The sequence below is a fragment of the Coturnix japonica genome, chromosome 1 (genome assembly GCF_054131305.1).
Source record: "Coturnix japonica strain WE chromosome 1, WE-NBRP24, whole genome shotgun sequence".
Lineage (NCBI taxonomy): Eukaryota > Metazoa > Chordata > Aves > Galliformes > Phasianidae > Coturnix > Coturnix japonica.
The window spans coordinates 57,974,958-58,001,105 of record NC_140663.1 but is presented as its reverse complement, the minus strand read 5'-3'; the positions used below and the strand labels follow the sequence as shown (position 1 = coordinate 58,001,105).

The window sequence follows — 26,148 nt, the reverse complement described above, 5'->3', positions numbered from 1 at the left end:
TGTATTTTGCTTGTTGGTGTGATGTTTTGTATGAACCTCCTGTTAATAAAGCAGTGCATGTCTCTGAACAAGCACTGAGAAAAGCTCTTTCTTGGGACTTGCCTATATTTAGTTGTTTTCTGCATTTCAAGTAATTCATTAAATAAAATTACTTGTCCTGCAGTACTTCAATAAAATTTTCCTCTTCCAAACAAGGTGGTGAGGATGTTCTTACAGTGCTACGGCTCCACAGAAGGGTTTTATCCTTCAAAGGACGATTACCAGTCTGGAAACTTTTCATCATTGGTAATTCATGTACAATAAAGTTATAAATGTTTATTTCTTTATGTATGTTCTTATACGTTGCCATTCTCTTTATTGCTTCATTTATCCTCATTTATCTTCCATGAGCCTGTGTTGTCCTTCAGTTTAAGGAAGCACCATATCATAGTGCAGAAGGGACTGAATTTGCCTGGAACTTTGGTGTTCATTTCTATTTTCATATCCCATTAAGCAGAGTCCTGTAATACACAGTGTAATCTTAACAATTTATTTTTTTTTAAATCAGATAACAAAGTCCATGAATCCATATGTATACCAAACATGCCTAATAGCCTAAAGTAAGCAGCCATCTATCTGCTCAAGTAATCAAATAGAACAAAAGACAGCTAGCCATAACATATCCAGTCTTATTTACTAGCTCCTTTTCCTGTTCCCAGCCACACACACAAATGGATTGCTAACTCTGAGTGATTTATTTTGCTGGTGTCAGGATAGCCAAACACTGTAATGCCCCTGGCAAGTGTCTCAGGTCTGCATTCAACAGCAGTGCCTGCCTGGACCAATAACAACATAAATGTCATTGTCCTACAGAAGCCACTTCTGCAACACTAACACTCACTGATCCCCACGAGTTTCTAAGAAATATTAGCAAATGCAAGATTTTGGAGAATCTCAGCAATCTGCAGCAGGGCTGAGTTGGTACAAAATGTTTTTCCGAGGTCTAAACCAAATCTTCCCCTGCTGCCATTCAGTCTATGCCTCTTCCTCTGTCTAACACAGACTCAGCCATCCTGGTGCCCTTATTCCCTCGTGTTGCCCTCAAATAACACACAGCAGCTGCTGGGCTGGGTCTTTTGCCACAGACCTCCAGGTTCTCATGAGGCCCTTGGGAAGATTTTTGAGCCACTTGGCATATGCGGTCTACCAGGTCCTTTGAACTAAACATCTGTGGCAGATGTTGCCAGCCCGTACTGGAGATCCGGTCTCAGTGACTCACCTGGTTGCTTCCAGCATGTTTTGGTGATGAGCAGCTCGAGTTGGACACCATTTCTACTTTGTGTCATCTGAGGGCACAGCCTGAGCACTTGAGAAAGCAGGATGCCTACGCTCCCAAAGTACACAAACCACCAGTTAGATCAGATCAGGTCATCCAGCAAAAATAATGAAAGGGAACAGCTACGGGAAAATTTGCCTATTGGAGAAATTTCATTCTAAACGCCAATTAGATATTAGGCTGGGTCATGCCCTGAAATGGTGAGGGAAAGTTATACTGAGTTTGATGAATATGAGAGATCACTTCAGGCTAGCCAAATAATAAAAATAAATCATTTCCAGCAAAAGGAAAAAAAAATTTAATCAGATGAGTTTTCAGCCTTCTGCAAATTAAAATGAAAGAACATTCCTTAAGGGGAAATTGTTTCAAAATAAAACAAAGAAGTAGAAGAGTTGTATTTTGAAAATCAAAAACATTTAACTTTCCACAGCTTTCTTTGTTTGCTTTAGTTTATGCCAGTCCAGATTTGCAGAGCACATGGTCCACCCACTACTTAGGCTGTCCATGTTTTTCTCTTGCCTCATTCCTTGTTGGTTCAGTTTATGGCTTCATATGGTTTCCAAGCACCCTGCTTCTTCTTCATGCAGTTAGCACTCTGGACATGATTCTTACCTGAAAAGAGGTGGTCACAAGGCGAGGGTCGGCCTCTTCTCCCAGCTAACAGCAATAGGACAAGAGGTAATGGCCTTAAGTTGTACCAGGGGAGGTTCAGATTGATTATTAGGAAACAATTATTTTTGGTAAGGTATTGGAACAGGCTGCCCAGGGAAGTGGTGCAGTCACTGTCCCTAGAAGTGTTCAAGAAACATGTGGATGTGGCACCGAGGAATGTGGTTAGTGGGCATGAGGGGGCATTGGCAATTCGACTAGATGATCTTAGAGGTCTTTCCAACCTTAATGATTCCATTATATGTGGAGGATGTGCTACAGAGAGAGATGCCAAAGACATTGGGAATGCTGTGTGCCTGTCCCTGCTGCTGGGTGACCCTGCACGGTTTCCATGCTGTTCTCTGCCCTGGGACAGCTAGCCCTGTACCCAGTGAGGGAGAAGCTTAGGCAGGCAAGTGGGTACTGCTGGATTCAGCATCAGGGGGAGAACTACTCCAGTCCTTTCACCAGTTACATGGATTCCACCATTTCTTCGGGCAACCTATTCCAGTATATACATACTTACATGTCCACATCATAGTGGGTAGGTAATGCTGACCACTGCTGGGTTGCCTCATTCCTCCTATTTTGACACCTTGATTTTCAGTTAGCATTGCCCTGTGTAAATATAGAAATTTTCCATGTTGGAGAGCTGTTTTGGTGTGGTTATTGTTGTTATTTAACAACACTAATATCCAAGAAACATTGGTAACATTTATTCCATTAGGAAAAGTATGCTTTGTAGCAGAGCATCAAGTCTGGCAGAGAAGTAGTATTCATGGCAAGGCTGAATCTTTTGCTAATCCCAGGAAAACCTTCCCAATTTGGTCAGTTTATAAGTCTTTGCAAAATTATTCTCCACAAATGTGCTGTTGAAATGCCTTTAGACTTCTTGGCAGTAAAGCTCCCCTAAGGTTTCTCCTTGTTGCTCATGCATTTGAACAGCCAGTCCCCGGGACTACAGCTCCTGCAGCCTTCACTGTCTTCTGTGCTGACCTTCTTTTTCTGACTTTCACAAGCACTCACTTTTGCACTCTGAATGATTTTTTTAACCTCCCAGTACTTGTGTAATTGAGTACAGGCAGGCTATCTCACAGCAACAGACTGAAGAGACTTAAAATAGTTAGAGGCCCTTGGCAGTAGATGCTAGAGGAGTACGAAGGAATGATGTTTATACTGCATCTGTTTGCTCGTAATGCACCTTTGCCAGAGCCCTAATTTAATTTATGCATATGGATCAACCTTTTAATACCTTCCAGGAATAATTGTTTTCATCATTTTATGTTTCAGCATGTGCATTCAAATAAAATATGTTGCAATTGGACTGAAAAGCTTAAATCCTGTTTCAAAAAGCCTCGTGAAAAGTTAATGGGTTTTGGCACGTTCAGAATAAAAGTCACTTTTAAAGATATGATGCAGCAGTCTAACAAAAACATTTTTGCAAAATATGAGGACAGAAATTCCTCCATTTTCTTGCAGAATTTATATTAGCATGGTATGATCTCATTTAGTGGCTTTCTATGATACATACATACATTGTATCTGTTATTTCTATGGAAATAAATAGGAGGCATTACTTTCAATGTCCTACGTATAAATATAAAAGAATACATATATATATAGATGCATACATATAAGAAAACCTGAAGTCCGCAACTCTGTATGTTCCAAATTATTTTTGTGACCTTACCTAAGGCTATTTGATATTCAGTTATTGCTTCCTGACTTTCATTTATAATTTTTTTTTCTGATGCTATTGCAAGAAACCGCTGGAACTGTATGCTCAGGCACCTGCAGTAACAACCTCAGAGTCAGTTACGAGCAATACAGTGAAGTTCTACACAGTTCGTCCAGTTGCAAGAAGCGCACTCCCATGCTTTTCCCACTATCTTAACTACTGGGCTTCAAAATATTAGAGTAACAACCCTAAAATAAATCAGTATTAAAAATGACTGCAATAACTACTTTCTCGATGGTCAAAGAACACTGCCAAAATCAACAGAACTGTTCTCTGTGGTGAAATTTGTCAGCGCTGCTGCTAAGAACCATAGGAAACTTTATCAGTTGTTTTCTATTGATGGATGAGTTTGGTTGGTCAGCTGAACTTAACCTTTCAATTGGACACCAAACAAATGTTCGTTTTCACATCTGAGATCGCAGGCACCCTCTAGAACCCAACAAGCTCGGACAACAAGTGCTGTGCACTGCAGTTGCCCCTCCAGTCAGCTTGATTACTCTACCAGCTGTTTGTATCCACGAACCAAACTTCCTCAAATGTGAGTGCACCTCTGGAATAAGCATTAGTGTAAATCAAGCCTTGACTGTTCTCATGCCCCATTCAGTGGCTTGTGGGAGAGGTGAATATTCGGAATCCCCAACTCTGGGTACTCCCTGCTCAGCAGGGCTGCTGGAGTGATGGTGTCTCAGAAAAACAGAACAATGCTTCAGAAAAAATACAAGGCAGTTTACTGAGCTTTATAACAATAACCAACAACTTTGAGGCAAAACTGGATAACTTTCTAACAACAGTCAAGCATTTGCTGTGATTTAACCTGTCAGGTAGCTAAGCACCATTCTGTCATTCACTCACACCCTGTCCTTCTCAGTGGGATGAAGGAAAGAATCAGAAAGCAAAAAAGCAATTGCTCACCTCCAACTGACCAATACCCAGCTAGCCTCCAAGAAGTGGAAGAGAGGGAGATGGATTCCCAACCCCCTTCAAGACTCTCCCTCTGCATCATATCATATGGTACAGAATATTCCTTTCACTAGTTAAAATCATTTGTTCTGATTCTGTCTCCTCCCAGCTCCTTGGGCTCTCTCAGCCCTTTGCTAGTAGCAGCTGAGAAAGTGGAATGGCCTTGGCTTTGTACAACACTGCTCAGCAACAATTAGAAACATTGGTGTGTTATCAGCATTGTTTTTCTCCTAAAACCAAAAGATGGAATCGTAACAGACACTCTGAAGAAAAACAGTTCTGCCCCAGATGAAACTAGGACAGAGTTACAAATAAGAATACCTTGGTGCAAGTGTTATTTCCCTATTTCCAACTACTTTATGGCAAAATCAGGCAACAGCTACCAAAGAAAAGGGAGTACAAGAAAATAGAGATGAAATTGTAGAAGAGAGAGAAAAGAGAGATTTAGCCACTCCTTGGATCCAGCATTGTCTTGGGTCAGGGGTCTTGATCCATGGGGGGGTATGTCAACAGAGGTAAATGTGCCTGCTCACCATTACATAGTCCAGCTGGTCCAAGACCACACTTGGGGTTGCAGTCCCCTCACATCTGCACAGCCAGGTGTTCTAGAAGGTCCAGGAGTTTTCAGTGAGGATCTTTGGTGTTCATGCCTCCTCCTCAGTGAATTACTTAAACCAGTGTTTTTCAACCAGGACAGTTACTCAAGATGATGTTTTTACTCAAGCTGATGTTTCTCAGCCATAAGAGGAAACAGATGTTATCCATAAAAGGAAGTAGATACTGTCTATAAGAGAAAGTAAAGAAGCTTGCCGCTTTGCCTCCTCTGGACTCCATCCGTCTTTCTTCCAGCTCCCCTTTTTGCAATATTTTCTGCTCAAAGTCAGTACAGGCGAAGATCCTCAATGCTTTCAGACAACTGTGTCCACTGCTGGTTTGTAAGAAAATGCTGCTGAAAAACACTTTGGCTGCCATGTTACACCTTTGTCTGGTTCATCCCAACCCATTACAAGCCTGTGGAGACTTGTCTTTGTAAACATCTAGGTTAGGGATCTCCTGCATTGCCTATACAGCGAACAGTGACATCGGGTCAGTGCTTCCCATCCTTCCACAGGGCTCCTGCTCATGCACATTGGCAAAGGAAGCACCAAAGTACAACTTCACAGCAGAGAAGGCAGAGAGAATGGATGATCTGGCCAGATAACATCTGTCAAGCTTCACTGCTGCAGTAACACAAGTCTGCTGCAGATTTGTACAAGGAGACTCCTTTAGACTGCAAGGTTTTGACCAGAAATATCTCTTCCTGCTCTTGCTTCTTGCCCCTAGAGCAGAAGAGGCCTCACTTTTACGGGAGAATGTGGAGTTTCTTATAGGTAATACTGGTAATTTCCCAGAAATACACAATAGACACACTTATTTTTCCACTTCTTTTGCTGACAATATTAAGACTTCAGATGACAGTGGATCTGTTCTTGCACTGTAGGAAAAGCATTTTAATTAGACGCAGCTTAATTTACACCATGACTACAGGTGCAATATCTCCTTTTGTTTCTTGTCCAGTCACACCAGTTCATAACATTTCTCATGTCGACCTTAACACATCCAAGTGTTTCACTTAGTACCATCAGTGACGGAGAGGTCTTTGAAATAAAATTTGACAATAAAATCTCAACCGTAATATAATAAATTAGAATAATTGGTATAATTTAATTTTTCGCCAACTAGCACTCAATAACAGACCACGTTGTTCTGACTCCAGCTGAGCAAAGATTAAGTTTCATTCCAATGGCTTCTGAGCTTTTGTCGGATCAGCTGGCCTGATTTCCAAACTGCTCTTCAAGAAGACAAGTTGCAAGCAGGGATATTTTTTCCAGAAAAATGGGAATTGGAATAACTTTTCCAATTACTGCAAGAACAGCTACTATTAAGTATTTTGCTTCTGAGTGGGAAATAGCTTGTGGTTTTGTACAGCAGCCATGTTTTGTGGCACATGGTCAGCACCACGTCCTCTTCTAAGAAGGCAGCTGATTCCAGTCCTCAGTGTTCCTGGGGCAGCAACCACCACAGAGGAACAGAGCTGGTGACCATGCTGCTGCTCTGAAAAGATCTTAAAAAACAATTCCTCACCCAGTTGTTTTTCAGAGAACAGCAACGGCTTGTTTCACAACAGTTTTTGCTGCATTTCACTTGTGTTTCTTTCTCTTGCTCCCTTCGAGGAAGAAAAAGCATGAATTAAGCCTTTCTTCTAACCAGCAGCCCACAGGGCTCAACCCGCATCTCACCATGGGTGCAAGTCAGCACAGCTCCCCTGACACAACACCATTCAGGGACCGGCATGCCTTGTCACCCCTGCAGTCATTCACAGCTTCACATCTCTTTGATAGGACAACATATGCATGTGCTGGTTCCTGGTCTCAAAACAATATTTTAACAAGCCCAGATTTTAAAACTGAGGTGCCCATGTCCTCCTTGGTACTGAAAATTACTTTACGCATTACTGGTGCTTAGTGCAAGCCTTTCTGCATATTGTACAGGTGCTGGTTGGTAAAGCAAGTTGCTGCTGTTGTCAGCAGTCTGTCAGGTTATTTGATAGCAACCAGATATCAACATATGGCTAATTATTAATTACTGCCTTGAATGTTGTTAAAGCAGCAAAAGAGTGACGCAGAGCATAGAGGAATGCTCAGTCATTTAGCAGCTGAGTCACTGCACATCACTGTCAAAGGATGCCAGCCTGCTCAGGTTTGCAGCACTGTACAACAGCATCCAGGGCCAGGTTAAATTACCATAGTTACAACTTAGAGAGAAAAATAAACAAGAGATCACCAGTTCACACTTAAGAAAGTGAGCTGACGAACCATGGAAAGAAAGAAACTAAGAAACTATCAACATCAGAAACTTTCTGGTCAACTATTTTCAGCAAATATTATAACAGGGAGCATTAGGCAGTAGTTTATGCACTGAATACCAACAGTGATATTTCAAAAATGACCAAAACACATCACAGAAAAAAAATGCATCTTATTTGGAATTATGAAAATAAGCTCACAAGAATGCTGCCTTTAAAAATATCATAATCTTATTCTAAGCTTTCTTGGGTCTTTCGTTATTTTGTTAACATGATATGGCTTTTCATGCTGTGCTAAGAAGCAAAGTGAGCCCGTTGAGTTTGAATCCCCATTTACCTCACTGAGTATGTCCCATATTTAGACCTGCTGGTCCTGCCTGAGGTTGGCTGCTGACATGAGTGTCTGGGGGTAAAGGATAGACAGGGTGACACCAGCTGACTCTCAGGAGCCCTATATGTCACCCACAGGTACCAGTTCTCCTGGCTGCAAAGCTCTTGGGCACGCTGAAAAAATCCTCTGAAGATCCTCTAACAGCTGCAACGCTTTTACCAGGGGTTAAGATTCATTATTTGTTAATCAAGATTAAATTCCACAAGTCTGAGTAAAAACCTTGAAGAGCAGATGATCTGTGAGCCTAATTGAAAGAGTTCTGTGGTCTCAAGTTAGAAGCTAAGCTACAGTATTAGGACACACTGCAGAAAATGAGCATACATTAAATGCATAAAATGAGAAATGCAGCTGTTGACAGCCAGACACAGAAACAATTTACTTTAAAATGAAACAACTCAAAGAAAATATACAGTAACTTCACTGCCTTAACAGAAGCAGATGCAAAATGTCATAAAGTGATAATTAGAGTGAATTGCTGAATGCATAGTGATGTTGTGCAAGACAGATCCATTTAGAAATGTACAGTTTGTGATGAAATATCTGCTTGTTCCAAGCCATAAGAATACAGAACATTGAGTTTTCTGTTCTGAGGGCGTGGGGCTGTTTGGTAGAGCCAAGGTCCTGCCATTCAGAGGGCACTCTGTGCTCCAGCAGGCAGCACCTCCTGATAACACCACCTTCCCTTTCATCTAGCAGGGCAGACCCAGAGAAGACAATTTAATGACCCAAACATAGCACAGAAAATTTCAGACCTGCACCGCCTCACAGTCTTGCCACTGACAATGACAATGCTAACACCAAAAGGGTATCATGCATTTGACATCTCAGGCCTGCTGAGGAAGAGTGAGAAAGAGAGAAATGGTGGCTGCACCGGACTCTGACTTTGAAAGGAAGCTGTTTGTTTGGGAGTACTGATTCTCCTACGTTTTTACTTTTTTGTTTCCATAAATGCTCTTTGGCAGCTTGCCTGATTCCAGAGCAGGGTTATTTTGCAATTACTGCTGACTGCTTTGTCTTAATCTATTTCTACGGAACACACTCCTGCTTCCAGGAAACAAGCATGTGGCTGCAGAGACATGGGGGAGACACCGAGGTAACTGAATGGCAGGAGAGAGGGTGGGGAGGTTTCTGTCCAGGGTAGGAACAACACAAAGATGTATGGGAGCAAGCAGCCTTCCTCAATCAGCTTCCCTAATAACGATTAGCTAGGGGTTTCCCTTCCAAACATACCTGCAAGGCCCCACTGCCTGCCCCAAAGCAAAGGGCTGTTGGATGACGATTCAGATCTTTGCTGTGTTTTGTCCAGTAGCCTCTCCTGCTCCACCAGACTGCAGTAGATGGGCATGTCTGCAAAGAGAGCCCCTGCACAGAACAGCCTCTGACCAAGAAAATCAGCTGCAGGCAGATGGCTGCATTGTGAGAGCTGCTCCACAATTATGAGTTTCTTCTGGGAATCCCAACATTTTCTGGGAAAGATGGAAGAGCAAAGGGAGGACCCTGGATGGAAAATACTCCTTCTGTGTCCCCAAGCAGTAAACAAACTTTCAGCTTCCAAAATTAGGAGATGAAGTGGATATAACTGATCCCTTATTCATCTTCGGATACTCATTTATTCAAATGGGGAAATGTAAGACATTAAGTGTGTTTGCAAAATACATACAAGTAGCCTCACTCCATGTAATTACATGCTCCAGTCCCTTCCTTCTAGGTTTTCAAAGAGATGAGTTAACCTTTGTATTCTGTCTTATCTCCTTATCTTAAGATTTATTCCGAGTTCCCAAATGCTCTCAGGTTCATTCACACTGAAATGTCATTTGTAACAATGTGTTTTTCAGTAATGAAACCAAATCAAAGCTGCTCTGGTTTCATTTGGCTAAAGTGAAAGTCCTCACTACGGTGTACTCACAGGCAAACCGTACACGTGCACAGCTTCATGAGCATTCACATTCAGGCACTCAGGAAAAAAAGTACCTACTGCTGGATGCACTATTTCAGAATCAGTGGAACAAAATCAGTATTTTTAACAGTCGGGAAATATTGAAATTAAAAACACGGTGGGAGGGAGGGAAGCAAAAGAAGGATCTGATTTTAATGTTCAGAGCTAAAAGAAAAGAAACTACAGAGTGCTAAGGTAGTAAAATTCAAAGCATGCCCATGACGTTTTAAATACACCGAAGTGCATGACAGGCTAGTCTTTTTGAAATATAAAGATATCTATTTTTAAGGCACACTGAGACCAGAAGGATAAGTAGGAACTACAGTGTATATGGGCATCAAGCATGAACTACGGAGCTTTCAGTGCACTCCAAAGGTACCAGCTGTTTGATGGACTCGTGTTGCCAAGCAGCTGAAAAGAGTTGTTAGCAAAGTGACCAGAACATTGTTTCAATAACACAAAGAAGACTAAAGATCAGCAGCATCACTTCTGTGAACCTTGAGCGTATAAAAGAAAACCAAACATAGCCACTAGCTCAATAACTGTATAGTGAACTGGGAATCCTCATTAATTCATTCTGTAAATGGGCACTCACTAATTTGTTTGCCAGGAGCATTAGTAAATACAATCCTATTGAGCGTGACCTAAGCCACAAGATATGTTCTCACTCAGCTTTGAAAAAATAAGAGCAATTAATAAGGCAAAGAACGTAGGTTCTCTTAGAAGGAATGAAGTATTTGAAAATACTTAAAATAAAAAATAAATAAATTAGAGACCTGCTCAGCTGGAGAAGAAACACTGTGCTGTTTTTTGCTCTGAGCACACACACACACCCTTCTATTATTAAGGCTCAGTTTCTAATGGAAGCAGAAAACCAGGTGGTAATCCCCAATCACAATAAATGGGGGTCTTCCTGTGTGCTGTCATCTGCTCACCCCTCCAAACAATGCGAACACGAGGACCGATGAGGGGGGAATAGAAGTAATCTCATCAGTAGTGTCTGTGTACGGCACTCATTCAGGCTTGCATGTTGTTAAACATTCTGCTGCTAGAATGAGAAAGAAAGAAAAAAAGATTGATTTCATTAGATGAAAGGTATTTTGTCCAATCAGGATCAGTTTTGAGGAATTCTGCATGTTTGTGTATGCTACTATGAAACTAAAGCAATTTGATACTTCATTTGTAATGCAAATGTCTTTTGATTAAAAAAAAAACAAAACAACCCACAAATGAATATATGTTAACATGTCCTTTCTTTTCCTTCTGATAAATAAGGATGCTGCAGAAAAAGTTGCATAAAAAGATGCATTTGTACCCTGTACAAGAAAGGAATAAGTTACATCAATTACAGAGAAACCTACCAGAAAATAAATAAACAAATAAAACTAAATGCATGTACCAAAGAAAGTTAAGCATGATCAGATCCCAGAGCTGTTATAAAAGGATTTGAGATTGGTTTTAACCCTGCACACTGGTTAAACAAATCCCAGCCTCTGCTCCAGGCAATATTCAATCATTCTGAACAATGCATAAATCTGAACAACAGTACAGAGAGGTAGGGGTGCACTTTGAAAAAGAGCTTGGATATTCTTTGGGTATATTTGAGGTATCGAAGGAGTATTTAGCATACTCTCATGTGTTTGAAGGAGTTTCATTATCCAGAGTCTAAATATTGACATTGAGATTTTCTTGTTTAACTTTTAGTAGGTGCTTTTGTCTATACAGTCGCTGCACCTACTGGGAAACAGACGGTGGGTTTTCCTCATACTATAATACATCCATTTGAGGGGTCCTCATTTGATGGCAAAGCAAATTTGTACAGAACAGACAAAAGCACCACAATGACAGAGGAATAAATGTGCCTGACGTACCTCAGTCTTCAGAGTCCAGCTCACTCTTATGTAGCTGTTGTTCCCAAGAACCTTTGATGGGGACCAGATGGGAATATTAAGTTTCAAGTCACACTGCAGATAAATGTTTATGGTTTCTGATTTCCAGACACAGTATATTTGTTTTTCTTTTCAAATTTGGCTTTTCAACATTGGGTTTCTTGTTTCTTGAAAGCTAGGGAAGGAGGAAAGAAGTTGTTGAAAATACAAAATTTTCTTCTGTAAATTTCAATTTTTCCAGATCCAGCCTTTTTCTTCAAAGAATATTTCATACTGTTGCTACCAGAGATGGCCATCTCAACACCTGTGTTTTAGTACCAGGAAACGTTAATCACCTGGATTTGCAATAGAACTCTATCATACAAAGTAAAGGAAGGTGAAGACTGAAAAATTTACCTTGAAAACCATGTGAAGACTGCTGGTTTTTTTTTTCTTTCTCATTCTGCCTTGCTTGGTTCCTCAAGTACCTTCATTCTTTTTACAAATATTTCAAAGTTTTTGGTGGGTTGTCTGTGCATTTTACAACAGCCTTTATTTACCCAGATGGCAGCCTGGGTGATTCGTGGCTCCTGCTCTCATGCTATCTTCACCCTTGACCAGAGTTCCACTCGCCAGCTGGACTGATTGGGAAGTCCATCCACCTGACCCATCTGTTGCCATATCTTGGAATCCAGCCTGGCTCCCCTACTTCTAGCAGTGTGTATTATTTGTCAGCCAATTGAGGGCTCTTGAGTCACATTTTTCTCAACTGTGAACTCAGGGCTGAATAGACTACAACTTATATTAAGGTATTGACAGAGTTCTTTCCTAGTTATCACATCAATAGCTTTTCTAGCTGGGATGTTTTAAGCAGCATTAGTTATGAAGGTCCTAAATGGCAGCAGTTGACTGGTCAACATTTTGCATACCAGCTTCCAAAAGGGGTGTCAGCTCCCTTAGGATTACAGGGGTCTCTCACAGTCCATAGAACTTGGAAAACTCTTCCCATGGCCAGAGGTAGATTGAAAGCATTGCATTTGGTAGCTCTAACAGTTTTTGAGGAGACAAGCGTAACCTGAGCTGCTGGTTGTAAGGCAGTGGATGCCCACAGCTCTAGGTGGGCACTAACCTTTTGCTATTTTGAGGCCAGAGACAGGAAAGCAATGACAGAAACAGCTGTTATAAAGCTAGAACTAATGTTTAATACTTAGGTTCAAAGCAATCTTTCTTTCCCTTTCAAACCATTGAATACCTGCAGACAGATTGGCACCTCATCTATGGAAGCTGCAGAGTTCTGCAGAAAGTCATGCAAATCTGCAAGGAGAATACAGCACAGACAAGAAGTTCATTTTGTGAGTCACTGATTAGGTGAAATACCCCAGCCTGGTGTGAGCACAATGCATCATTAAGGGATATTGCCTGCCTTACTGAGGTGTGGCTTTCTGGTTGACTACCTGTTCAGAACTACAGCCCTAGACTTGCCCTTAGACTCAGCTCTTCCTCTGGTTTCTAACTCAAAACCAAACTTTCATTTTCATCCCTCCTTAAACACTCCTGTCCCCTCTTCCCATATAACATCTGTGATTTTACCCAAAGAAACTCGGTCCTCCTCCAGCTGTCACTCTGACCTCCACACCGATGTAGTAGTCAGCTCTTAGCATGTCTCAACAGCATTTCCTTCAAACACTAGAGAGAAAATCTTCCTGCCATACTGGAACATAATGATTTTTAAAGAAAAATATACTGAAGCTATTTGCTAACCACAGTTATGTAACTGTGTTAGAAAACTCACTGGGCAAAGTTTTATGCAACACACTTAGACTGACTCAATCCAAGTATTAATACAGAAATGGGAAGGCTTGGACCAACTGGAGAAAACAGATGTTGGTGCATGAGAAAACTACATGATTGTCAGCAGATCTTCCATAACCATCTTTTGATTCAGTATTAATTAGCCATTGCTTCCTTCTGTCAGAACAGACTACAGTCACCAATACTATGTTGAAGCACTTCCTATGAACTCTTATCTAGGCCTGCAGGAAGCAAAAACCATTGCTTCCCATAAGAGTTATGAATCTCATGCAATGAAAATAGCTACATTTATCAGACTCTGTTCCTAGTATGTAGGGATACCATTTGTTTGTTTGAGGGGTGACTAAATAAGTATTCAGTTTAAGCCACATGGGGCTTTCTGGATGCCTAGACATCAACTTCATCTACTTGGCAGACGCCAAAATTTCTTCCAGTAAATACACTGTAACCAGCTGTGCTGATTATGGCCAGGAGGAATTCCTCTGCACAGCTCAATGTCCATCATCTCCTTCATTTCCTACTGCGTATCAGTGGACAGTCCCTTATCATGTGGTAACAGAATCAAAATATAAGAATGAATTTATAGCACTGTTCTAGGGTGATTTTCCCTTTGAACTCTACTATCCAAAGGGACAGAGTGCTTTCATTTTGTGAAACCCCTGACATGAAAGCCTGCTTTGCAGTTGAGGAAGATGTGCTGCAAACAGCAAGAAAATGCATTATATTCAGTTTACCAGCATTTGTTAGCAAAGAAACCTGCAAGCATTAAAAAATACAAAATGCTCTAAGCAACAGCATTTTTTTGACATTAAAAAATAGGAACCTACCTCCAACCTCCAAAAAACCTGAAATAAGATTTTGGGTTATGAGGTTTAACAATACAGCAGGAAGGAAATGAGCTGTTTACCTGCATATGATTTAACAAACAGTGTTTGCTCTGCTGTAAACCAGTTGATGTACTGTGTCTTTTTTTAAACAGCAAATTGGAAATGTAAAAATGCAAAAAGCATAGTGGCAGACCCCGGTGTCTGTGTGTAGATAGAGACAGGATGCAGTTCATTTGAAACCCTTTGGGGTATTCTGCATTATAGAGGAAATATTTGTGCCCAGTGATGGCAAGAGTCCATCTCAGACACCCCCCCCCCACACACACACACATGTGCACCTCCACTCCCAAGCCAGAAACTTGTGGTTCAGATTGTAACACAGAGAGGAAATTCATACCCCAGTCTTATCAGTGGAATTAATTCAGATAGATTTCACTAACCAGACAGGAACTCTTCAGGGATAAGGAATATGAGATTTGATAAACACTCAACAAAAAACACATCCCAGCAAATCACAATGACACCTAGCAGTACTAGTGGCCTGAGAGAGCCAGAACAAACCTGGATTTGAGAAAGAAAAAGAGAATCAAAAGAAAAGTCTTAGCGCTAACTGGATATGTCACCCCTTCAAATGCATCTTTTTATCTTCTGGTTTTGTTGACCTGTGCTTATCCATAGCTAACTATAACCACATCCACTGGGTTCATGAAGCTCCTGATGAGATCACTAGTTTGCTTATGAAAACCTTCAGCTTTTGGTAAAATCCTCCAATTCCCCACAAAAGGCTAAGAAAGTGGATATAAACCAAATGCAGCAACTCACTCCAAAGGTGAATTTATTTATGAGATTTCCTACAGATGTAAAGCTGCAAGTTGGGATGTCAGAACAATCTGTGTCCATCCCTGTCACAGCACATATCACTGGATACTTGCCAGTCACATGGAGAAGTGCCAGGCTGCAAAACATAATCTCAAACAGCCACCACCAAGTTCAGTCTGCACGGTGGAAAGGGGGTGGCTATGCAAAGGCCCTTTGACACACCAGTCACTTTTGCAAGCCCTGCTCTGCAGCTCCAGTGGGACGCTACCACCCCCCATTATTCAGCTCACTCCAGGCTTCCTCAGTGGGAATGCCATGGCATGGTAGTGATCTGGCTCCAGTAGCTAACATGACCTCTCGTTCTCCCAACCTAAACCCAGGGAAGTTCTGCAGCAGTATAGGAAGTTTCCCTGTGGTGACAGGAGAACGATGTTCAAGGTACGGCGTCACCAGTGGGATGGGCAGACTCAGTGTGGAAGAATGGATTGAGAAACGCTGACAATGACTTGATTGGGAAACAAAGCAAACCGCATCCCCAGTGTTCATTATGGGGTTCCCATTGATTTCCCACAGCCCCCAGGGAGGGATTTCCCACTGACAGAAGCTGCAGGACTCCTTCTCATGGTATCTCCCCACAGACGGCTGGGATGACACCACAAGCTCTCAGGCATTTCCAACACGCAGTTCTGGGCAAGGACAGAAGACAGAATTCTCACAAGAGGAGATCATTCAAAGCACCCTCAACACCCTGAACCCTCAGCTCCCTTAACAGCCTGCTGCAGAACCCTCATCCCATCCCACAGGGGCCCACTAAGGACATCTGAGAGAAAGGGCTGGCACCAGGTCAGAACTCAAAGGGGTTGCTTCCAGCTGATCTGTGGGAAAGATCAATCCCCATGTGAGCAAGTGCGAGATTGCTCTTCCCTCAATAAGAGCAAAAACTGAGCAGCAGCTGTGTGAAATGGCATCACCACTCCACCTCCTCCCAGCCCAAGTTTAATATCTAAAGGTGCTGCCATCAGCACACGAGGGCCAGGCACTCAGCATGCTCCTGTAGACCTATGTGGAAACAGATGGTAGAAATCCACTATGACATTCTGGTGTGAATCCAAGGAACCTTTTAGGGGCCTCCTCCAAGTTTTGGGAGGTTGCGTAATCCCCTCAGAGAGAGACCAGCCCAGCCCACAGTCCGGGAGGGCACAAACAGCTCAAAATAACAACTTAGCTCTTTCTAGGGGAGCATGAAATTACTGTTGTTTTGTTTTGTGGTATGACTGAACTTCAGTATAGTCTCTAGCAGCTATCCATTCTATGAGAGGTGTTACATGAAGACACGTCCCTTCACTAGATGTTCAGCATGTTGTCTACTCCAGCGTTAGCAATGATTAAGGCAAGCTGAGGAAGACCAACAAAACATGTGCTTTGCTGTTACCCAGGACATTTTTCTTCTGTTTGAACTGGAACGCTTCTGACTCTTAGTGCAAGATAACCAAATGAGACCAGTAGAGAAATAAGGAAACATGATGTAACTCTCCATTAGGATATGATCTAAAGGCCTTTTCTTGCCACAAAACTCAAAGCAGCCAAACCACAGGACAAAAACAGCTTGGAGCCCATTGTCTACTTTTCCTACACTGACATGATGCTGATGATCTTCGCTCTATGGAAAAACAACTCTGAAGAGTCACTCCTCAAACACGCCTTTTTAGTACTCCATTTCCTCAATTTTCTGTATTCATTTCCCCAAGTATGTCCCAAATGATATCCAGATATGTACCATATTATACATGGAAGCAATTAGTTCCATAAATTAATCATTATGCACACTTAAATCTACATCACATTTACATCCAAATCATCATCACATTGTCATGATTATATTATTTATTACAATCTAACTGCCACCAGACTGTTTAGGAGGACAACAACAGTCATGGAGGACCCGGCCTTTCCATAAGTTGCCATTGTTGTTGTTTCTCTCTTGCAACTTGAAACAAAACTGCAGCGTGGCTGAAAGTCAGCTGCAAGGTACTTACATGCAACACAGAGTTAAAATATAGATGTATATCTGTGGTTCAAGTGTCATTTTTAGACAAGGTATGAGGCACTGTTACCACTTGAAGGATTCATACTGGGGTGAGCACGTATACTCCAAAACACAGGCAGGGTAAATCTGGCGCTTCCTGAAGATGACAAAGATGGAAGGGCTTTTTCAATCCGCTACACAGCTATTCCAATGTCTGCTTAAAATCCCAGGTTTGAGTGGAAGGCCAGGTAGATTTTTTCCCAAGAGTTTAAGCAATGAACATGGAACGGCAGCCTGTGCTGGATGGGCAGTATTGATGACAGTAACCAGCATCTCTGGCAAATAATTTTCCTAGGGATGAGAAAAAGCTACAGATAGGAAAACATTTAAACCAAAGGAACAAACATCTGCTGTCAGTACTCTGGCAGCCAACAACTCAACACGTGCCTTGTTCTAATTTTTCCCCCAGGTAGCTCTAAACACATCCTTGCCAGGTGTTTCCACATTGGTTTATTTTAAAGCATCAATACATAAGGCTGATCCAGCAGCTTTGACTGCTGTATTTTGCTGGTTCACTGGTTATAAAAGGTCTGAGCAAATAGAATCAGGCCCACACAGTAGGAAGTGCAGCTTGTGCTGTGCTCTTCCTTCAGCTCTAGAAACACTCCAAGAGTTCTGATGCAAGTCCAGCCCATGTGCTTGTACCTTTGCCATACATTGTCTCATAAATGCCACAAATCCTCCAGTTGAAATTTTGCATGCAGATGTCCATCACGTGGGATGGACTCATCCCATGAAACAGAAGCCACTCACACACCCCTGTCTCAGGCTTCTTTCATATGCTCTTTTGCCTACAGAAAAACACGTCAGATGGTTAGCATACATATATGCCATGCACAAGTACTTCTTGTTTTTATGGGCTTTTTGCCTTTACCACCCAAATCCAAATAGCGTGGGAGATGGAACAAAAGAAAAAAAATTGTATAACTACATGACCTGTCCTCCACTGCATGATGAAACACACGACAAAGCCTTTCACCTGAAAACAAACTGCATGGTGGTTTCCAACATACCAACAGAAGGCAGGTAAGACAAATGCCCACAGCACTGTCTGTTCAGCATTGCTTTTGCAAGGCTCTGCTAAAAAAAGGAAAGAGGGTATGCAGACCAGGGAACATCTGTTTCTTTTGTGGTGTTAGATCTGATCTGAGCAGATCATGGCCAGTCACGCTTTTCCCTTCTCCAGCCTTCACCCTAAGAAAACTGTATAAGTCTTTCTCACGAGACCAGCAGAAGAACCAAGAAGATTCTGTGCTGGAGCTAAGAATAATCTATGTACTGTGTACAAACAGAAATATTCATAGTAAACTTGGATGATATTTTAAAAAGAAATACTTGTAGCATAACAGGAGATATTTTAGAAATATGAGGTTGTCTTGATGAGGGTGAAGAGGTACAAAACAAGAAAACTGAGTTTCTAATATTTCGCAAATAGCTGCACTTCAGACCTCATACAGGGGTAAAGACAAAAGATCACAAGCCAACCAGAGCACTATTTCTATTCCTCTGCAACCTTGAACTCTTAATTCCTGAGAGAGTGAACACTAAGTTTTGGTCTCAAGTTTCAATTTTTCTAAGAAAACACTGGCTACTAAGCAGACCATCCTGTGTATAAATTCTGTATGTCTATCCTAAGAGAACAACTGAAGTGGTCACTTCTTTAGTTACACTGACAAGTTTTCAGTTCCTCTTCCTATCAGAGGGGTAACATTCATTCAGCCAATTATGTCCATTCCCTCACTGCTCATTAAATTAAACTCAGCTACTGCTTTCTCAGGCTCTGTTCAGTCACAGAAATGCTTACCACAAGGAAATGTTACACCTACAGGACAAAGAGTTCTCTCTATCTGAGTTCTGACTAGATGTTTTTGCTGAATTGGCAAGAAATGCTAATGCCTACTGGAACTGCCACTTCTTTTTTGTTTTTCAAGAACATCTGGTTTTAGTGCTGTTAATTACTGGAAAACCCAAGTCTCAGGTTGGCAACTCTGGTTACTACACTCAAATCCCAGTGACCTTTATCTCATGCTCCATTTGTGAGACAATAAGGTCAGGTACCCAAAACAGGGAGCCTCAGGTTCAGTTCAAGTTTAGAATTAAGCACAGGTTTCCCACATCCTGCGGAAACAGTTCACTCTCTGCTATGGCTGTGGTCAATCAACATCTCAGATTTTGTGTGAAAATGCAGCTCTGGCCTTCTCCGTTTTGAATGGGAACATTGTCTTTGTAAGAAGCCAAACAGTAAAGAAAATACATCCCCATGTTGTTCTCCCAGTAGGGAGGTTACATACAACCCAAGATCATAATGCCTCAGAATGTTTATACCTAAGAAAGGAAATAGAATGGAATGGCTTGAAAATAGCTTACAAAACAAGATTCATATGAACCCGAAATCTAGAACCCAGACTTATAAAACCCATCTCATAATTAAACAATTTTAAATTGGTTGGTTTTTCAAACAGTAATTTAAAAAATCATTTAAATTCTAGGTCTAACTCCATGGGACCTTAACCTTTCCAGCACCCTCCCTCCCCATTTATGTATTGGGTTATTCCTCCATCATAAAACAGAGAAAGGGAGCAGTTCACTCGCAAGGAATACTCACATACCCACAACAGTTCAGACCTCTGAGATTCTGAATCCTCTACAGTCTAAGGATGCAATAATTTTTGCTGTCTGCTGAAATAAGTCTTTGATTTCTGTGTTTTTGCCATCAGCATGGTTCACTTCTACCAGCTGAAAAATGTTAAGGCAACAGAGACCAATATGTTACAACTATTTCAGCTACACCTCCCTAACCTTTCCCAGAAGACTTATCCACAACCCAACAACACAGGTGAAATCACAGGCTGGGATTTTCTGAAGCATTCTTTTATTTAGAATCCTTCCCTCCTCTCACTCCTGTCCCAGTGTACACTAAGCTCCTACTCCAAAGACTTGTCTGTAATACGAAAGAGTTACTGCTTTCTGTAGAGCATGTTTGTTCTGCCCAGAGAGCATCTGCACTCCTAAGCAAGCTCCTCCTAGATGATCCTCCTAAAGCACATGCTTTGACTTGAAACTCTAGAGTGTGACTGAGTTTTAAAGAAGAAACAGCTCTGTGAATAGAGAGCACTGAAGCTCAAACTGCAGACCATCAGCTGTCATCTAGGTCAAACCAAAAGCACAATGGATGAAGCAACATTTCTGTGCACTGACCTATGATAAATGGACAGTCTTAATGAAACCTGTGTCCTTTGGGAAAATCTGCTGCACTGCCTTCCTTGTCCCTCTTGTCACAAAACATTTAGAAGTGACATATTTGCAGACTGAAAACTAACAAAGCCAGCACCTGGACTTGGGCATGTCTTTTAGATTTGCTCAACACAAGCACAAGAAAACTATTTGTTTTCCCAAAGGAGCGAACAGATGTGAAAAGTTATATACCTCATATCCTATTTCAGGCAGCACTGAATGATCCCATTCTGAAGGAAACATGACGTGTGTCTGCAACATCTGATTGCCTGTTTAAAACAAGTTTTAAAAAGATTACCAGACTTAAGGGACTTCTATGAAACAGTTTCCTGGTCATGAGATGTAAACTATCTTTCAGAATACATCAGAAAAAAACATCTCTTGAATTTACTATAGCTTTTCTTCCTTACTAACACAAGATTCCAGTAGAGATGTTCTGTATATTCTATGGTGATGCACTGCAGAAAGATGAATCACAAAACAAATTCAACAGACCTTTGAGCCATAATGAAGCAGGAGAGGACTCAATGAGCAGACACTGTCTTCCATGGGCAGGAAAATAACAAGCTAACATTACATACCCTCTCTTGTCCTGGTTCTCACTGTCACTGGCTGCAGCACTCACACTTCTGCAGATTTTTATCTCAGTGTGATTATTTCTCTGGACAATTTCTTGAAAGAGAAGACACATAAAGAATGAGAGAGGAGACCTTTGCCATCTGGAAACACTGCCCAGGAGAGCCCATGTCATTGTGCAATGCAGCAAGATTAGCATTGCTCACGCTCCCCTGAATCAAGTCCCTGCTCTGCTCCCTGTCATTTCTGCTTCAGGCACTAAACTGTCACTCAGAAGGCATCTGCACAGATCTTTCTCATTGTAGCAGCTGGCTAAAGAGTTGATTATTGTAATCACCCATTTTCACCTTTTCTTTCCTTCAAATAGGGTCTGTCCCCAAACCCATCAAGACCTGGGCATCACTAATCTGGATCATCTTGAGGTGCTGAAGGAAGAGCCCCGCTCCTCTCCAACCTCCTGTAACAGCACAATGGAAACACTCGAAGGTATTTAAGCATTGCCTGTTCAAGTTTTGGGAAGTCTGCGGAGATCTTTTTGATTGTGCCTCACTCAGTGTATCAACCAAGTTGAGCAATACACATCATGCTCTTCAGTGCATTTACATCACAATCTTAACCACAGAAAAGGCTTCACAAAACTATGCAGTCATCCTCTGTGGATCCTGGCTCTGCTTAAACCACCTTCATCGTTTCTGCTTTCCACTAGTGCAAAGCACTTCCTCCCATCAAGCCTCCATCCGTATGTAAGCCACAGAAATTCATAAACAGTGCAGTCAGCTTGAGTTGTGCCTCTGAGCTTTCATATAACACAGTATAATATATAGACAGAGAAGTCACTCTTAAATGACTATTTAGGCCGATGCCACCTCCAGTTTCAATTATTATCCAAACCGCTTCAGTTTTCTCTGTTTTACGTTTAACTTCTTTCTCCTTACTGCACTAAGAGTGGCTGCTTAGAACTCCATGAAACATGCCCTCATTGTTCTTTCACTCAGGCACCAAAGTCATAGAATCATAGAACAGCCTGGGTTGAAAGGACCTCAAAGATCATCTAGTTTCAAAGCATGGAAAAGGAGATCCCCCTTCAAGCGGCTCATGGTTCAGTTCTGAATATTTACCACAAGACGTCGAGGATACCAAAAGTTTACATAGGTTTGAAAGCTGATGGAATAACGACTGAAGGAAGAATGCACCCTGGCTTGTTTTCATATATAGAAATAACCACGGGCCACAGAGGCAGCAGATGAAGCAACAAAGGAGGCAGAGCAGCTTCTGGCAGCTTACCACCTTCCCCAGCCCCTCACAGCCTGCTACTGCCACCAAGCGCAGGTGGGCACCATCACCTAGGGACCCACCGCAGGGTCTTTTGATCCCATCAGACAGCAAGTAATAATCTGAGCACTTTTTCCTCTGGTAGGGGCTAGGACTTTGAGCTGGGTGGCCTGTCTACCATGGATTTTACCTGCTTCCCATACTTGGTCCACTATAGAGAATCACCCAGCATGAATGAATGAGAGTCAGAAATAACAGAAAAATTCAGAACTGATTTAAATAAAAAAATAAAAAAAATAAAAAAAAATAAAAATAAAAATAAAATAAAAATAAAAAAGAAAACAACCACTCAAGGGAGAAGGAAAGGATCAGCTTCTGGCAGGTTGCTTAAAAGAAGTCTTGAGGGATAAGTCCAGACTCAGCAGGAATTCCTGGACTGCTGTCATCACTTCACAGCCCAGAAAATAGTCTGCTTTCCAAATCCTCACAGAAGAGAACAAGTTCTAAAAGGCTTTTTATTTTCTACTTTGAGAGCCCCATGCTTGAACCCAAACAAGCCATTTTCTACTGCTTACATGCCAGCACATCATACGAACAGATGCCTGATGCCAGGTAGTTGGCAATAATATTATTTGGCTCTTATCAATGTTTCAACTGTAGAAATCAATATTTCTGATTCTCCCAGAGCTCAACAAACCTTTGCAAATGTAGGAATCACTCAATTACAAATCCATGTCCCTATGCTGTCTACTGAAAGGAGATGTTTCCCCCAAAAATACTTTCTAGAGGGGCCTTTCAGTGTTATCTAGAGGTTGGCAACCCTGCCTGCTGTAGAGGAAATTAGATGATCTTTGAGGTCTCTTTCAATCCAAGCCATTCTATGATAAGCAGCAGCTTCACAATCACAATAAATTCACAGTTAGCATCATTATAGAATTCTGACTGTTTTGTTTTTGTTTTTTTATCTGGGGTGAGAGCATTTAGGTAGAGAAGAGACCTGCTAATCACCTTTCTAGCTGCTATGTTATGAAGGTTTTGCTGTATCTTTTTATATTGTTACTATTGTTAGTATTGCTTCAAATACAGGTAATCATTCAGATGCTATACACGTTAACAGGAGCCAGAAGAAACGGAAGCTGAGGAGAAAAAAAATGGACTTACTCAAAGAGCAGAGACTGGAGGAGATCCTGGTGGAAAAAAAAAATACATATTTGATAGTGTCATTCAAAAGTTTAGGTTTGATTAGTAGTGTACAGTTTTGTGTATTGGATGCATCTGTTCCATTGGATGGCATCTCTTCCTTCTGTTGTATCAACTGCACCGCTCAGCTTGGGGTCATCTACAAACTTTCTGAGGGTGCCCTCAATCCCACTAAGAGATAAAGATAATAAAGATCACCTGTCCTAGGGGTGAGGCACTGGCACAGCTGCCCAGAGAAGCTGTGGTGCCCCATCCTTGGAGGCACTCAAGGCCAGGTTGGATGGGGCCCTGGGCAGCCTGAGCTGCTGGGTGGCAGCCCTGCCCATGGCAGGAGGTTGGGGCAGGGTGGACTTTAAGGTCCCTTCCAACCCAAGCCATTCTATGACTATGATTTACAGAATGCAAGCATGAAAGAGTGCACAAAATGTTAAAGAAAGCAGAGACCAACGTAACTTCTAACATCTCCTTTGGATTTAATAAAGGGAAAATAATTTTGAAGGAGAATTTTTAGGAGTCCAGAGCTGAAGATACAGCCCAAGAAAAATGATTCAGAGAACACACAGTGAAATAATACTTCTCTTTGGGAATGAGTAAAGACATAGCTTCCTCCAGTGGTTAGAATATCATATGCAGACACTTGCCAAGTATCTACAGGTTGAGCTCTGGCACACTGATTAATGGGTCCTTTGACACTGCAGTAAAGCATCTGGAATGAAAATCAAAGCTTATTAAGAACAGATGGATGTGATCCAGGTCAGCCTTCTCTAGCGCGCCTATTTGTAAGCTAGATGTAAAAGTAATTTTGGAAAGATACTTTGAATGGAAACTGTGTCTAGGACTCAATACATCAGACAACAGACTTCAACACACACACAAAAAAAAAAAAAAAGAAAAGAAAGAAAAAAATAGAAAAAGAAAAAAAAAAGCAGGACTGCAAAAGAACAGGAGCAATTAAAGTTATTCCCTGGGCTCTGAAAGTCTGATTCCAGCCGATGATGCCTTCTGCAATCCTACAAACCCTTGGTCCCACATCATTACCTCAACCACACATCAGTTCTGGACTGTTATTCCCTCTGTTCATAAAGAGCCTTGTTAAATAATGCAATTGTTGAGCATGTCACGCCAAGAACAATATCTGTGTTTTCTCCACCTGGCCCCCATACAGTGGTGATACCAGCCTATGGGGCTCAGATTGACTTTTAGGAGTTTAAGTGCTTTGGAATGTTGTTCAGCATGTTCAATCGAGCATTAGTTTTCTACAGTTTAATCACCCTGTAATAAATCCTCTTGGAACTGTTAAAAGAATTCTTAAAAAAAAATGCTGCAAAGTGAAACTTGGCGTCACTACATTAAAAGAAGGCCTTAAAATTTGCTGAGGGTTCATTTAATAGAAAGCCTGGAACAGGTGCATAAATACGTAACCAACATTGTTAAAACCAGAGACACTGTGAAGGCCTTAGAGCACCACCACCAGGAAATCAATTAGAAGTGAGTTATAATAATCACTTGATCTAACATCTTTGCAGGCAAATAAAAGCAGGTATTTCTCTGTATGTGGAAGAAGCATCTTATTTTTATGAGTATAAAACAACTGATTCTTCTGAAGTTGCTACTGGCTCCTGTGAGGCAATTGTTAAAGGAACAACTGAAGAAGCTGCCAATACTCACAAAGACAGGAGATCTTCAGGAGTTCAAGTACAGAGAAAGAAGATGGGGTGTCATTGCTAGTGGCGACAACTGCACATTGCTGCCTAACTGCAAGCATTTCTTATCTGAAAGGGTGCTGAGGAATGTTTCATTCACAGCTGCAGAACTTGGGAGGCATGCAGGTGCTCCAGAGGCAGCACAAATTTCAGGTCTGCAAGAAGTTCTGGCAGATTTGTAATATCAAGGAAAAAACCCCATGAAGAAGTATTTGCAGATGGAGTTGCTTTTCATTTTTAATAGTGGCTTCAACATCTTGCTGACCCAAGTATTCCCAAATCTTTTACCATACAAAGCCCTGCCTGGGCTCTAGGTTCAGTATCATCCTTTGCTGGTCAGTGCTGCAGCTTCACCTCTTCTATCAGTCCAGGCACAAGCTAAACCAGGAATTGTTCTTGCAGATATTTTGCAGTTGTTTATTTCAAGTGGTTTGGGGCTGGTTTATTTGTTTGTTTTGTTTGTTTGTTTGTTTTGTTAAGTCAGCTTTCAAGTAGATGACTGCACTGCATTTGACCCTGCTCACCCTAGTAGACACCAGCACTGGCAATGGGAGAAGCAGCAAACCACACCTGGAGGTTGGACAACTCCTAGGAATAATGTAAACTGAAGGTTGCACACAATGATCCTAAAATAGTAGCTGCCGTACCCCTGGTTCTTCTGGCCTAAATCCAGGGCAATGAGGCAGAGATTCTTCCCATGGGGACGGGATAAGGACATCAGCAGCAGGATGGGAACTGGGTGAGGACATACCCAGCAGGATGGGCAGACTGCATGTGGAAGAATAGGGTGAGAAGTGCAAGCAATGACTTGATTTGAAAACAAAGCAAAATTAATCATACACTCAGCAGTGCTGTTTTCAGCATCAGAACACATGACTGCATTAGAGTATGCAGAGCCTCCCCAGGCAAGAGATAAGG

The 26,148-nt window shown here is 41.7% G+C and overlaps 1 long non-coding RNA gene across 6 annotated transcripts; it reads right to left on the bottom strand.

The window, feature by feature from the left end:
• Positions 1-508: 508 nt before the first annotated feature.
• Positions 509-25,752, bottom strand: LOC146762439 (uncharacterized). 6 transcript variants are annotated; one of them, XR_014936403.1, is made up of 10 exons: positions 25,196-25,752; positions 24,169-24,233; positions 23,489-23,514; positions 21,061-21,151; positions 20,672-20,748; positions 15,273-18,036; positions 11,705-11,897; positions 3,654-10,881; positions 2,490-2,581; positions 509-1,927 (listed from the first exon to the last, which is right to left on the bottom strand). It is a non-coding gene; the product is annotated as an uncharacterized LOC146762439 (long non-coding RNA). The 6 variants fall into 6 exon arrangements; XR_014936391.1 differs by having other exon boundaries at positions 24,169-25,752; XR_014936404.1 differs by lacking the exons at positions 21,061-21,151; positions 23,489-23,514; positions 24,169-24,233; positions 25,196-25,752 and having other exon boundaries at positions 15,273-17,536; positions 20,672-21,054.
• Positions 25,753-26,148: the final 396 nt, after the last annotated feature.